Raw genomic sequence first — 12391 nt, 5'->3', positions numbered from 1 at the left:
CTGGTACAACGGTCATGGACATGAGTAAGGGGTACAAAATACTCCTAAAAGTATTCTGGTGCTATGTCTGACTTTATTTTATGCACATGACAGAGAGTTATCTGATCTACTCTCTTTGAGACAGGTAACCAAAAATCTGAAAAATAGATCTCTCGGAAGCACCGAAGGCAAACAATGAAAATTGCATACTCGGTTTGATTCTGAGTCTGTTCAGGAGCAGTAATAGAAAATGCAACACTGCCCACGTTCACTAGCACCGGCTTAAGCAGTGTTAATCTTCAAATCTAAATGAGTTGAAATCAATTATCCCGAAGGACAAGAGAATATACATTGTAACAACACAGAGATGAAGTCGGGGCGACTTTTTACGGCCGCCACACAGCACTTAACACACGTTGTTGTGAAGTAAGTAAAATCTGAAAAGTAGATCCCTCGGAAGCACCGAGAACAAGACAAACAGTGTAAATTCGGTTTTATTGAGTATGTTCATGAGCAGTAATGGAAAAAGCATTTGCCTACAGCCCTAGCAAGAGACTTGAATTGATCTAAACCAACATGAGACCTACTATCCATATTCATGACAAAGCGGTCAAACTTTGGTACCAAAATTAATATAAATAGTCAAAGTGACATTGTACTAAGACCACGTCGCCGTTGCATGACTGAAATACTGTAAAGAAACGGCGTTAAACCCAAAACAAAACAAAAAAAGTATTAAGACCACGACTAAATTTTTGTCTAGTATGAAGATAAAATAACTGACTATTTCAACATGACATTTGACTTTGTAACCACTGACCATGCACTTTCATTACCGGAAAGATCCAAAGTAGCATTAAAATACTTAACTGAACTGGTGGCCTAAATACTTGTACCATTACACGAAATATTTTAACCTAACACAGTTCTACAAAATGTTTCAATGCTATCCCACCGGTATCCAGCAAGTTGCTTTAAATCCTGCAGTATTTACTAAGATTGTATCACGCTACATATTTAGGTCACATAGTAACCCTAACGGTTAAAGAAGGCACCAGCATTAATTAAGGCACAGACAGGCTTATAGCCTGAACCACAAACTTTGTGTGCAGAAAGCTACTAGAATTGAATGGTTTCCTATATATGACGACCCTTGCAAGACTTGTACTTTCGGAGATAAGCAGCATGTAGTTTGAAGCAAGCAATTTGAACGACTACACCACAGGGCAACCTTTTATCATTATAGCAATTGACACAACAAAGCAGCAAGAGAACGTTGTTGTCTCACAAGATGAAACAGAAATCAATCACAAATCATACGCCAAAGACAGTGATTCATCATACGAGCATGCTAACTTGACTTTAATTGTAAAGGCATATTTCCATGTATCCACAATTTTGTCCCTACCGGAATACAAATTGCGAAAGGTCAATCACATGGAAGTTAAAACGTAATAAATAAACCAATTAGCTAAATATAGCCAATGTACGTGAGGAGTAATACATATTTATTTTGACATGGTATTTAGAAATTATAAAATTGTATCTATGTATAAGATTGTTTTTGTTGCACCTGTAAAAAATTCTCAATTTATTACATACGGTATATACTATGATACAAATGTTGCCGGGGTCATGTAAAAGGAAATATAGCCTCAGGAGTTCTATTGTACTTTATTACATCATGGTGGTACGTACGGTAAAATATTACCGTAAGAGCCTGTAACAATAATAAAAATATAGACACAATACTCATATAAAATTCTAAATGCATACAATCGATTATCATTACAGGAAATCGAAATGAATACAATTGATACGAGAATAAGATATAACAATAAGTACCAGAATCCTGTATCAAAATAGACACTTTATTATTGACTAAATAAGTTATAAAACCTATAGAAATAAAGATTTTATTTACTCGTCTGTCCGTTCACTTAGAATTTAGTATGGCGGGAATGAGATATTTCGTGGGGTTAGCAAGGTCATGTGGGGTCAGGCACTTGAAATGTAATGAACTCTCACTCACAATTCCTTTCTTTCATACCGCGCTCCAACCCTGATAATAATAACTAAGTTAGGCAAATACAACAATTAGGCAGACAAATATATCAATAACAAGGACAACACAATATTTACTGGAACGGATATAGGATGGTGCGTTGCACTGCATGTATCTAAAAGAATATAATGTTTGATCTACTATTAAAAACAAAGTGCTATTGTAACATAACCAGGGCTACACAAAATAAGGGTTATCTTCTAACTTTAAGTAGCAGAGAGCGATTTGTTGTGAAATATCAGTATTGATTCAGTGAAACAAAGAAGGCGTTAAACTGTTTCTTTTTGTTCAGTGGACAAATCTCACTTTTTCAGAAAACGACAATTCAACTCGACATCGTCAAAACTGGATTTGAGTCGAAGACAAAAATGTAAACAAACTGCAGTTGCAACGAAAAAAGATATATATGACATGGCAAAACACTATAAAATCATTTAACTGGCATGAAGAAGAGAACGTTACTCTTGCATGACAAAAAGATAAATGGACATTTTAGTCACTGAGAAAAACACCCTGAAAACCTGACATTTGTAAATGGAAGAAATTAGCTTAGCACAAACAACCTTAAGCAATCAAAATAAAGGAAATGATACTTATATGACAAATTAAATTGTTTTATCCTACCTTCATGCAAAATAAAGGCAAAAATCAAGGGGTCAGATAAATTTTGCTTTATTTGGTCAGTGACTAAATAAAGCTTGGCGGACTACTTTTTGGATTTTTTTTTTAAAACGACGCCATCTTGTTTTTGAGCATAACTGCTAAAAGACATAGATTTTCTATTTATGCAATTATTTTCATAAACGCGCTTTTATTAGGTATGTGAGACCATCACAAATGTATAGTGTATGCATACCGTACTTGCAATTACTACAAAAAGTTTTTATAACGGAAACGCTCGGAGAAACGGAAAGTGACTCATGTATAGCGTTTGTTCAGAATTTTAGCTTTCTTCTCGTCAATCTAGGAATATATTGCATCTGTAATGGAGTGTTATTGAATAAAATCATCGAGGAAACGGTTTGCCTATTCGTTTTGTCAAGCGGCGATATGGCGTGTATATAAGTCTCGTCAATCGTTTGCTTGGTGAGGATGGGCAATCCGACATTCAACTGAACTTCGGACAAAACCTCACTTGGCAGCAAATTAAAATTATTCTTTAATGTTCAGCAGAACAGAGAAGTCAGACACAAAGCAGAACAAGGTTAGCCTTTGTTTTTCGGCTCTAATTTTATAATATTTTTATTTTAAAGACCTGTTTGTGTAATGGTTGGGCGTATTAATTTCTGTGCAAGACAGACTCGGATCTAGTTGGTGGTAAATTTTGAATTTTAATTAAAGAATGATTTTAGATCAGAAGGTAGGATAAATAGAACATTAGGTTACTGTCTTATAAATTTAAATTTATTAAGTTCGTCTACGAAAAAATAAAAGTCTCGGCAAAGCCTCGACTTTTATATTTTCTCCGACTCACTTAATAAATTTAAATTTATAAGACAGTAACCTAATATTCTCTATATATACATGTAGGCCCTATTTATTTGACATAGCAATTGCAATGAAAACAAAAATAGAGAACAAGGTTTTTATGGATTCTATAACTATTTTTTTTCATATTTGTTATGAAGTCATGAAAACAATGTTTTGGTTAAGTCACACACTGTTACGTCATACGTCAGAATATAATTTCAGGAACAGACAGGCAGGAGGATAGAACCACCGATACTCTGTAAACCGCTTACACCTAAAGCGAAAATATGAAGACGAAAGGAATTTATTTGAAACAGATATTAGACGCAGTCAATGCGATGAAAATGAAGGACAGTAGACCTGACATAGAACCGCGTTTTACAGATATAGTGTTGAAGAGTGTTCTACAGATATAGAGTTGAAGAGCGTTCTACAGGTATAGAGTTGAAAGCGTTCAACAGATACAGAGTTGAAGGCGTTCTACAGATACAGAGTTGAGGAGGGTTCTACAGATACAGAGTTGAAGGCGTTCTACAGATATAGAGCTGAGGAGCGTTAGCGTTCTACAGATATAGAGTTGAAGGCGTTCTACAGATATAGAGCTGAAGAGCGTTAGCGTTCTACAGATATAGAGTTGAAGGCGTTCTACAGACATAGAGCTGAAGAGCGTTAGCGTTCTACAGATATAGAGTTGAAGGCCATTCTACAGGTATAGAGTTGAAGGCGTTCTACAGATACAGAGTTGAAGAGCGTTAGCGTTCTACAGATATAGAGCTGTAGAGCGTTAGCGTTCTACAGATATAGAGTTGAAGACCATTCTACAGATATAGAGTTGAAGAGCGTTAGCGTTCTACAGATATAGAGCTGAAGAGCGTTAGCGTTCTACAGATATAGAGTTGAAGACCATTCTACAGATATAGAGTTGAAGGCGTTCTACAGATACAGAGTTGAAGGCGTTCTATAGATATAGAGTTGATAACCGTTCTACAGATGTAGAGTTGAAAAGCGTTCTACAGATATAGAGTTGAAGAGCGTTCTACAGATAAAGAGCTGAATTTTGTACAATTTGAAGGCGTTCGACAGATATAGAGTTGAAGAGGGTTCTACAGATATAGAGTTGAAGAGGGTTCTACAGATATAGAGTTTAAGGCGTTCTACAAATAAAGAGTTGAAGAGCGTTAGCGTTCTACAGATACAGAGTTGAAGGCGTTCTACAGGTATAGAGCTGAAGAGCGTTAGCGTTCTACAGATATAGAGTTGAAGACCATTCTACAGATATAGAGCTGATAACCGTTCTACAGATATAGAGTTGAAAAGCGTTCTAGAGATATAGAGTTGAAGAGCGTTCTACAGATATAGAGCTGAATTTTGTACAATTTGAAGGCGTTCGACAGATATAGAGTTGAAGAGGGTTCTACAGATATAGAGTTGAAGAGGGTTCTACAGATATAGAGTTGAAGGCGTTCTACAGATAAAGAGTTGAAGAGCGTTAGCGTTCTACAGATACAGAGTTGAAGGCGTTCTACAGGTATAGAGCTGAAGAGCGTTAGCGTTCTACAGATATAGAGTTGAAGACCATTCTACAGGTATAGAGTTGATGACCGCTCTAGATATAGAGTTGAAAAGCGTTGTAGAGATATAGAGTTGAAAAGCGTTCTACAGATATAGAGCTGAATTTTGTACAATTTGAAGGCGTTCGACAGATATAGAGTTGAAGGCGTTCTACAGATATAGAGCTGAAGAGCGTTAGCGTTCTACAGATATAGAGTTGAAGACCATTCTACAGATATAGAGTTGAAAAGCGTTCTAGAGATATAGAGTTGAAGACCATTCTACAGATATAGTGTTGAAGACCGTTCTATAGATATAGAGTTGAAGAGCGTTAGCGTTCTACAGGTATAGAGTTGATGACCGTTCTACAGATATAGAGTTGAAAAGCGTTCTAGAGATATAGAGTTGACGAGCGTTCTACAGATATAGAGCTGAATTTTGTACAATTGAATCAAAGAGATGCAACGTGATTATCATCTCAAAAGCCATATCACCAGTAATTTTATATGAAAAAGTTAATTGATACTTTCTCACACTATCGATTAATTAGGTCACAACCAAAAGGTTATTGGACCATCACATAAAACTATTATAACAAATTGTGTGTGCAATACACTTATTATTATGCTATGCTTTACTTTTGTTTTGAGGAATAACGGAAATACCGTATCTGCGACGCCTGTTTTATAAAACCCTGACCAAAAGACACGTTTGAACTTGAATTTAGAGATAAGACATTTTATGTGAGCTAAAAAAGAGACTTTAACAACAAGTCACAGATCGTATATTAATAATCGTATTGCTGCCTTCTTCTTTTGATCTTCTCTTGTATGTACAAAGTTTTATGCCTTTACGTGTATAAACATTCAAACCTAAACATGGGTAATTACTGTAACATTGTGTCGGCTGTGGATACCAAGGAATACTCTCCCTTGTATAACATAACTTATTCATACGATGTGAAATTCATTAAAGGAAATGCGGACATGGCGTGCATAGAAATCAACATTCATTAATTAAACTTTAATCAGAGGTTGACGAACAATTAACTTTTTAGCATACCACCAAAAGTGATGTTGGCCAGTTTCATTAATTTTTTGTTGGAATTGAAATTTTACTAATGTGATATTCTAGTCTGATATGACTTTAGGAGTTTTCATGGCTTAGTTTTTTTATCTGTCCTCATTTTACCGTTGATAGGAATAAGTATTTAAGCCAGAATTATTTCAGAAATCCTAATGCCTGCCATAAAGTTTTCACAATTGATGAACAGTGAAGATGGAAATACTTTGTTAAAGCTAGCAAAGGAAAGTCGTGTCACTTTGTACTTAAACAGAAAATCTTTTTTACTTCTCAGTCTCCATCATATGAGAATTTTGCTCATTTTCTGTGTTCATATTTTACTGTCGAGTGCTGTGCGTTTGCTGGGGTTCTGTTTTCCCTGGTGCTCTTGTGCCTCTCTGGACGGCTGTACGAAGGAATTTAGCTTTAGTCATGGGGGGGGGGGGGGGGGGGGGGGGGGACCCTCGCGGATGCTCAGTGATTTAATTGCTGTATACTTGCAACATCACTTTGTACTTTGTTGTCTTATAATGTATTGTCTTATTTGTAATTGTTAATGTCTTATGTCCTTAAAGGGCCATGACTTAAAAAAAACCCAACTCAAATTCCTTGTCTTCCATTTGCTTTTTGACCGCAGGAGAACCTCGTGGCATTGTTTCTTGGTTCGACGCCAATGCAAATAGATTTTGAGATACATGCAATAAAACGTTTTTACTATTTTAAATCATTGGCCATAACTATGGTCTGACCAGCAGAAATCCCGAACAAACCCTAGTTGCACAACTTCACATGCTGAATGATATTCCGATAATATTCTATGTCGTTAAGTCAAATACTTTTTCAAAGTTTGTCTAACACAAACTTTAACGTTCTTTTATACATATTTTACTTAGTCAAGGGCGATTACTCTGGTCTGGCTGAGTGAAATCTCGAGCAAAACAACAGAGACGTGTCAGAGACATGGGAACGCTTGTCGATAGGCTTCATTCGGGTAGACCGCGTGTAACGTCAGTACGGCAGGATAATTACATACGTCAACGCCATTTGCGTGACATATTTGTGACGGCTAAATCTACGTTACGTTTAGTGACAGCTAACCGTGGATGACCTATAAGTCAACATACAACGAGCACTCGGCATGGAGAACGGGAAAGTATCTGCCGCAGGCGCTACCGTGGTCTAGTTCTTGCTACGTCACCGTCACCAACGTCTAATTAGGACAAGAAACCATCAAGGTCAGCGTTGGTTGAACGTAGTGTCTAGGATGAGTCACGTTTCAATCTATGAAACGCCGTCAGACGTATCCGTGTCTTACAATTGCGTTCTGCAGCACAATGTCTTGGCAGTCATCAACCATAGGTTTAAATCCCAACTCGTCGTGTGCCAAGGTAATCTCGCAGCCAGGCGTTACATCGACCAGATATTACGTCCTGTGGTTGTCCCTATATTCCGTCAACGTCAAGGCTTGGTCTTTCAGCATGGCAACGTGCGATCTCAAATTGCACGTGTCATCAGGTTTTTTTTTCAGACGAGCAACATTGATGTTTTGCTTTGGTCAGCGTACTCAACGGACTTTAATCCGATTGAACATGCCTGGGATTACCTTGGACGGCGGTTACGTCAACGAAATCCGCAGCCTGCCAACGTCAGTGATTCACCAAGAGTGGGCAAGAATCCCACGGTATCTGCTACGTACCTTGTGCGGGTCAATGGGACAACGTCTTGCTGCTGTGGCTGCCAGTAGAGATGGCCACACGCGCTACTGATTGTGTCAGTGAAATTCCTCTCACAAGTCTATTGAAATGAAAGATATGAAGCATAATACGATCATGAAATGCTGTCTAATTAACCATAAAAATTTCATTTAAATAATCACATTTGCAAATGAAATTGTTCTTTTCTAATTTTGAATCACTGTTATCAAAATATTGTAAAATGTGTTTTAATGAGACCTTTTTTTCTCGTCAGTGCAGTTATTTTATTCTGTTTACTAATAAATATGAAAACCACCTGCTTAACTCAAAATAGAGAGAGCGCAGTTCTACGGATCGCGGGGTCGTGAGTTCAATCCTTCGTCGATACGTTTGTTCTCAGAAACAGTTTGATAAGAGAGATTGTATCAGGAGTCATTTCATTTTACACCTCTAATTGATGTGGGAATGTTGGCAATGACTTACCAGAACAGGTACTGATACAGAATCCAGGAACATTGATTAGGTTAACTGCTTACAGTTATATAAGTTATAATACTGTTGAAAACGGCCCTAAACCCGCGTCAGCCAACAAACAAACAAACAAACAATAAAAAATGAACAAAACATAAAGCAAAATGTGAAACAAAATGTGAAATGTCATGTTTATATGTTTTATTCAGGTTATGTAATAGCTTTTTATTTTTAGCAGATAGAATCTGCTTTTACCCATTTCTTGAGTCTACTCCCGCCTATAGTTTACTAAATCAACTACAACGATATATATGTCGTACTTCGTATTGTTATGACAAACTGATTCAATTGCGCATTGTGCAGTTGTGTGTCATTCATTGCTTGTAATTTCCTTAAGCGTAAGTCGACAGTGTCTATGTTTTTTCTCATTACGTTTCATTCGCAAAGCATGAGAGACAACAATGTTTGGGGGTGAAACTTAGTCACGAAATTGTTCAACAGACACGTTATTTTATGTTGATGTTGAACACCAGTTAATGTTTGCATCGCAATTAATTACATTTGTATTTAGATAATAGTTCATGCGGTAGACGTTTAGGCACTTATTAGGCATTGAGAAGAACCCCAGCTAATTCGTTCTGTAACGTACTGTGACATTTAATTCAAGTTTAAAATATCAACATGCAGTGTGATACTTCGCTTTAGTATATACTTACGAACTTTCTGTCTGATATACAACATGTTTTCCGCTAACAAATACAAAACTTCATCCTGATACTGAAGAGTATTCAATGATGGGACTAGATGCGTCAGTTTGACGTCAAATATGACGTTAGAAGTAAAGTAATCATGGCGTCTCAGTGAATGCGTCAAACATTCACCCTTTCAAACCAATCTTCAGTCTTTTTCAGACTCAGTGTTGTTGTATTTTCTGGTCCTTTCGTGTCATGGAGTACGTTCATTTTTACAATAATAGAATTCCGCTCAAGCCGGTGCTAGGGGGCGTGCATATTTCATTATCTCTCATGAACAGACTCAATCAAACCGAGTCTGCTATTATGTTACTTGGTTGCGTTCTATGCTTCCAAGGGATATTTTCACAGATTTTATTATTTACCTGGCACAATTCTCTCGAACCGAATACAATATTGCAGACCAATGAACTGTTAAAATAACCATACTTTGTCTTCGAACTGTTCAATGTTGACTTTTGTAAATGTACTCACAAACATATCTGCACAACTGATGCAAATATTAGTGTTGATAAGATACATAAATACATTCTATTCAAGGTTAGATAAATCTTTTTCGGTACTAGTGACCTATGACGTTTATTGCATATCTTTGTTTCTTAGATGAGTGTCCTTCAATATTCAAAGTTTGAAGAAATTTTATTATTGGGGAAAATTTCGCCTATTTCATATACAGAGCGTACGCCTTTAAAGTGTTTATAAAAATATAATACCGACACAATTTTCTCACTTTTTGAATTAATCATTAATTATTAATACGTACAATATCAATACGTGCCTGAGGCAGAAGTTGTCTTTCTTTGTAATCTCAGTAACAGTAGCTTCTTTTGTATTAACAGTCATTTGCTCATGTAATTGAAATTTACTCAAAGTATCATTTAGTAAACTTGTTTGTTGAATGACTCCATCAGCCTTTGGAGTTTTTAGATTTGAAAATTTAAAATGTATGTATACATTTATAGTCCAATTAGAAATGAGAATGTTTATTTTTGAATCAATGGAAACATATATATATATTTTCTGTAAAAAAATGTAAAATACTTTAAGTACCTTTTCTGTCGACAAAAATTAAATATACGAAAAACATGTTTAATTGCCCTCGGGGAAAAAAGACCAAACCAGCTTCAGCTGCATGATTTTCTTTTTCAAGTTCAAAATTTGAAAATGCACTTCTTTTTAACCCAGTCAGTATAAGAACTACTTGTATTGTAGCATTAGTATATATATATTACGGCTAGAAGGCAAATGTTAGAATACATTTGAAAGGCGAACTCAGTTTTTCAATGCTTTCTTCACGATACTAACGCTACTCTACATGTTTATCTTGTATCAAGAGTGGTGGGAGTGGAGTGGACGTGGCTCCAAACATATCTACGTGCACTTTATGGTATTTGATTTTTATTCCGCAAAAATCTTCTTTAAAAATAGTACGTAAATGTTTTAGTCTGATACAGCTTGGAATGCCGGTTATGAATTAGGGCGTAAAATTGCATAAAACAATAGAATAAAACCGCTAATTCTCTATCAAGTCACTGTAAAAGATGACATTGTTATAATCTGTTTACGTTATTAGTGTAAATATGTCACGAAATATTGTTGACTGTGTCTTCTATATAATTGTAAGACTATCACGTGTCAATTGTATTTCTATATGAACATGTTTTACGTTTATACAATAACATAGTATTTATTTATACAATTGGACAGTGCTAAAGAATTTGACATCTGTTAAATAATGTCGCCTGAATAAAATTAGTTTCTTTTCAATTAGATCTTAGTCGGACAATCGTCGAATTTCCACAAATAACTGCATCCGATGATAGGTCCCGATGACTGTAGGTAGGTCTTACCATGCTTTTTTGTTTCCATTACGTGTGTTAGAGATTCACCTGGAGGGGATTACTTTTATTTACACTGTCCCGTGTCTTTGGAACCAGTGGTGTTTTTGCGACTGACCGTTCCAAGGCGGTGCCCCACTGTGTTCCTTTGTTTGTTCGTTTTGTCCTAATGTGTTGGCTTTGTATGTGCGCGTGTATGTGTGTGTGTGTTTGTGGTGTATTGGATGTGTGTGTGAGTGTGTGTGTGTGTGCGGGTGGTGTGCACGTCTGCGTGCTGTAGGTTTCGTTTTGGGGAGGCTGCGTTTTTGGTGCGTGGCATTCCCTGTTTGATATCTGTCTTTGTTTTTGTTTTTTTACAACGTTTGTCAAAATGTCTTAGCGTTAATGGACACTGGGGAACTTGTTTAAACAAGTTTACTCAAATAGATAAGTTAAAAGCTTTCAGCTATATACATGCTATTATTTCTGTTATTCCAGACATAACTGATCATTTTTGAATTATAAATCAAAGTTCATTGAGGATGAAATGAATGGCAGATCTGTATAGATAGTAATTCATTAAAACACATTCGTTTTTTTTTTTTTGACAAATTGGAACATAGATATTAAATGAAATACTTGTAGCGCTATAAATGTCTAAATTATTGACAAACCTAACTCAGTTTGCGCGTTACGCCCACTGTACAATCGCAACAGCATGACAAAGAAAAATTGCTAAACGAACATATTTACGATTTTGTCAATGTATTTATGTACACACTTATGCAAGGATATTTATGCATAATGTGTCGTTGTAGTAAATCTCTCAACAAAAGTATACATAGAAAAAGTCAAGTAAAGACATTCTTCATTTTTGACAAAATATCCAAATATCAAAGACATTCAACACAAAAAAGAAAAAAAGCAATATGTCTAACATCAACGGGATATCTTATTTACACATATTGATTTACAAAATTATGAAAACATGATCTAGTTCGTGAACAAAGTGAATAATGAGTATACGTATAAATTCAAGGGAAAGGGGTTTGCCTTCCTAACACCTCCATCCATTTCTCTACCCCTCGTAAATATTTGTATTTTTGATTACGATTAAAATGTACTTTCTGAAGCAATCCGTCTACTGTATCTTTCCACTACAGTTTCTTTCTGTTTCAGTTCTCTGGCTGTGTTTGGGGTGCTCTGTGCTTCTGTGGAATCTACCCTTACCTTTTTTTAATGTTTATAATAATCAAACTAGATAACATACGTAATTATTCAGCCAATGATATGTCTAAGGATCAAAATGTGTTTGTAAGTGTCTAAATTTGACACATTTATTCAATAAAATACGAAATACCAAAATTAAAGAGGTACTGTAAAAGCAGAAATTTTCGCGAGGGTTTAATTTTCGCTATATTCGCGAGGCCCTACATCCCGCGAAAATTAATCCTCGCGTAAATATTCACCATAAGCATAATTCTAATTCAAGCAGGATACCATTTTTACAATTTCGCGAATATTAAACCT

Source organism: Mercenaria mercenaria, chromosome 14 (genome assembly GCF_021730395.1).
Source record: "Mercenaria mercenaria strain notata chromosome 14, MADL_Memer_1, whole genome shotgun sequence".
Lineage (NCBI taxonomy): Eukaryota > Metazoa > Mollusca > Bivalvia > Venerida > Veneridae > Mercenaria > Mercenaria mercenaria.
The sequence above is the reverse complement of the archived record's forward strand: the minus strand, read 5'-3'. Positions refer to the sequence as shown.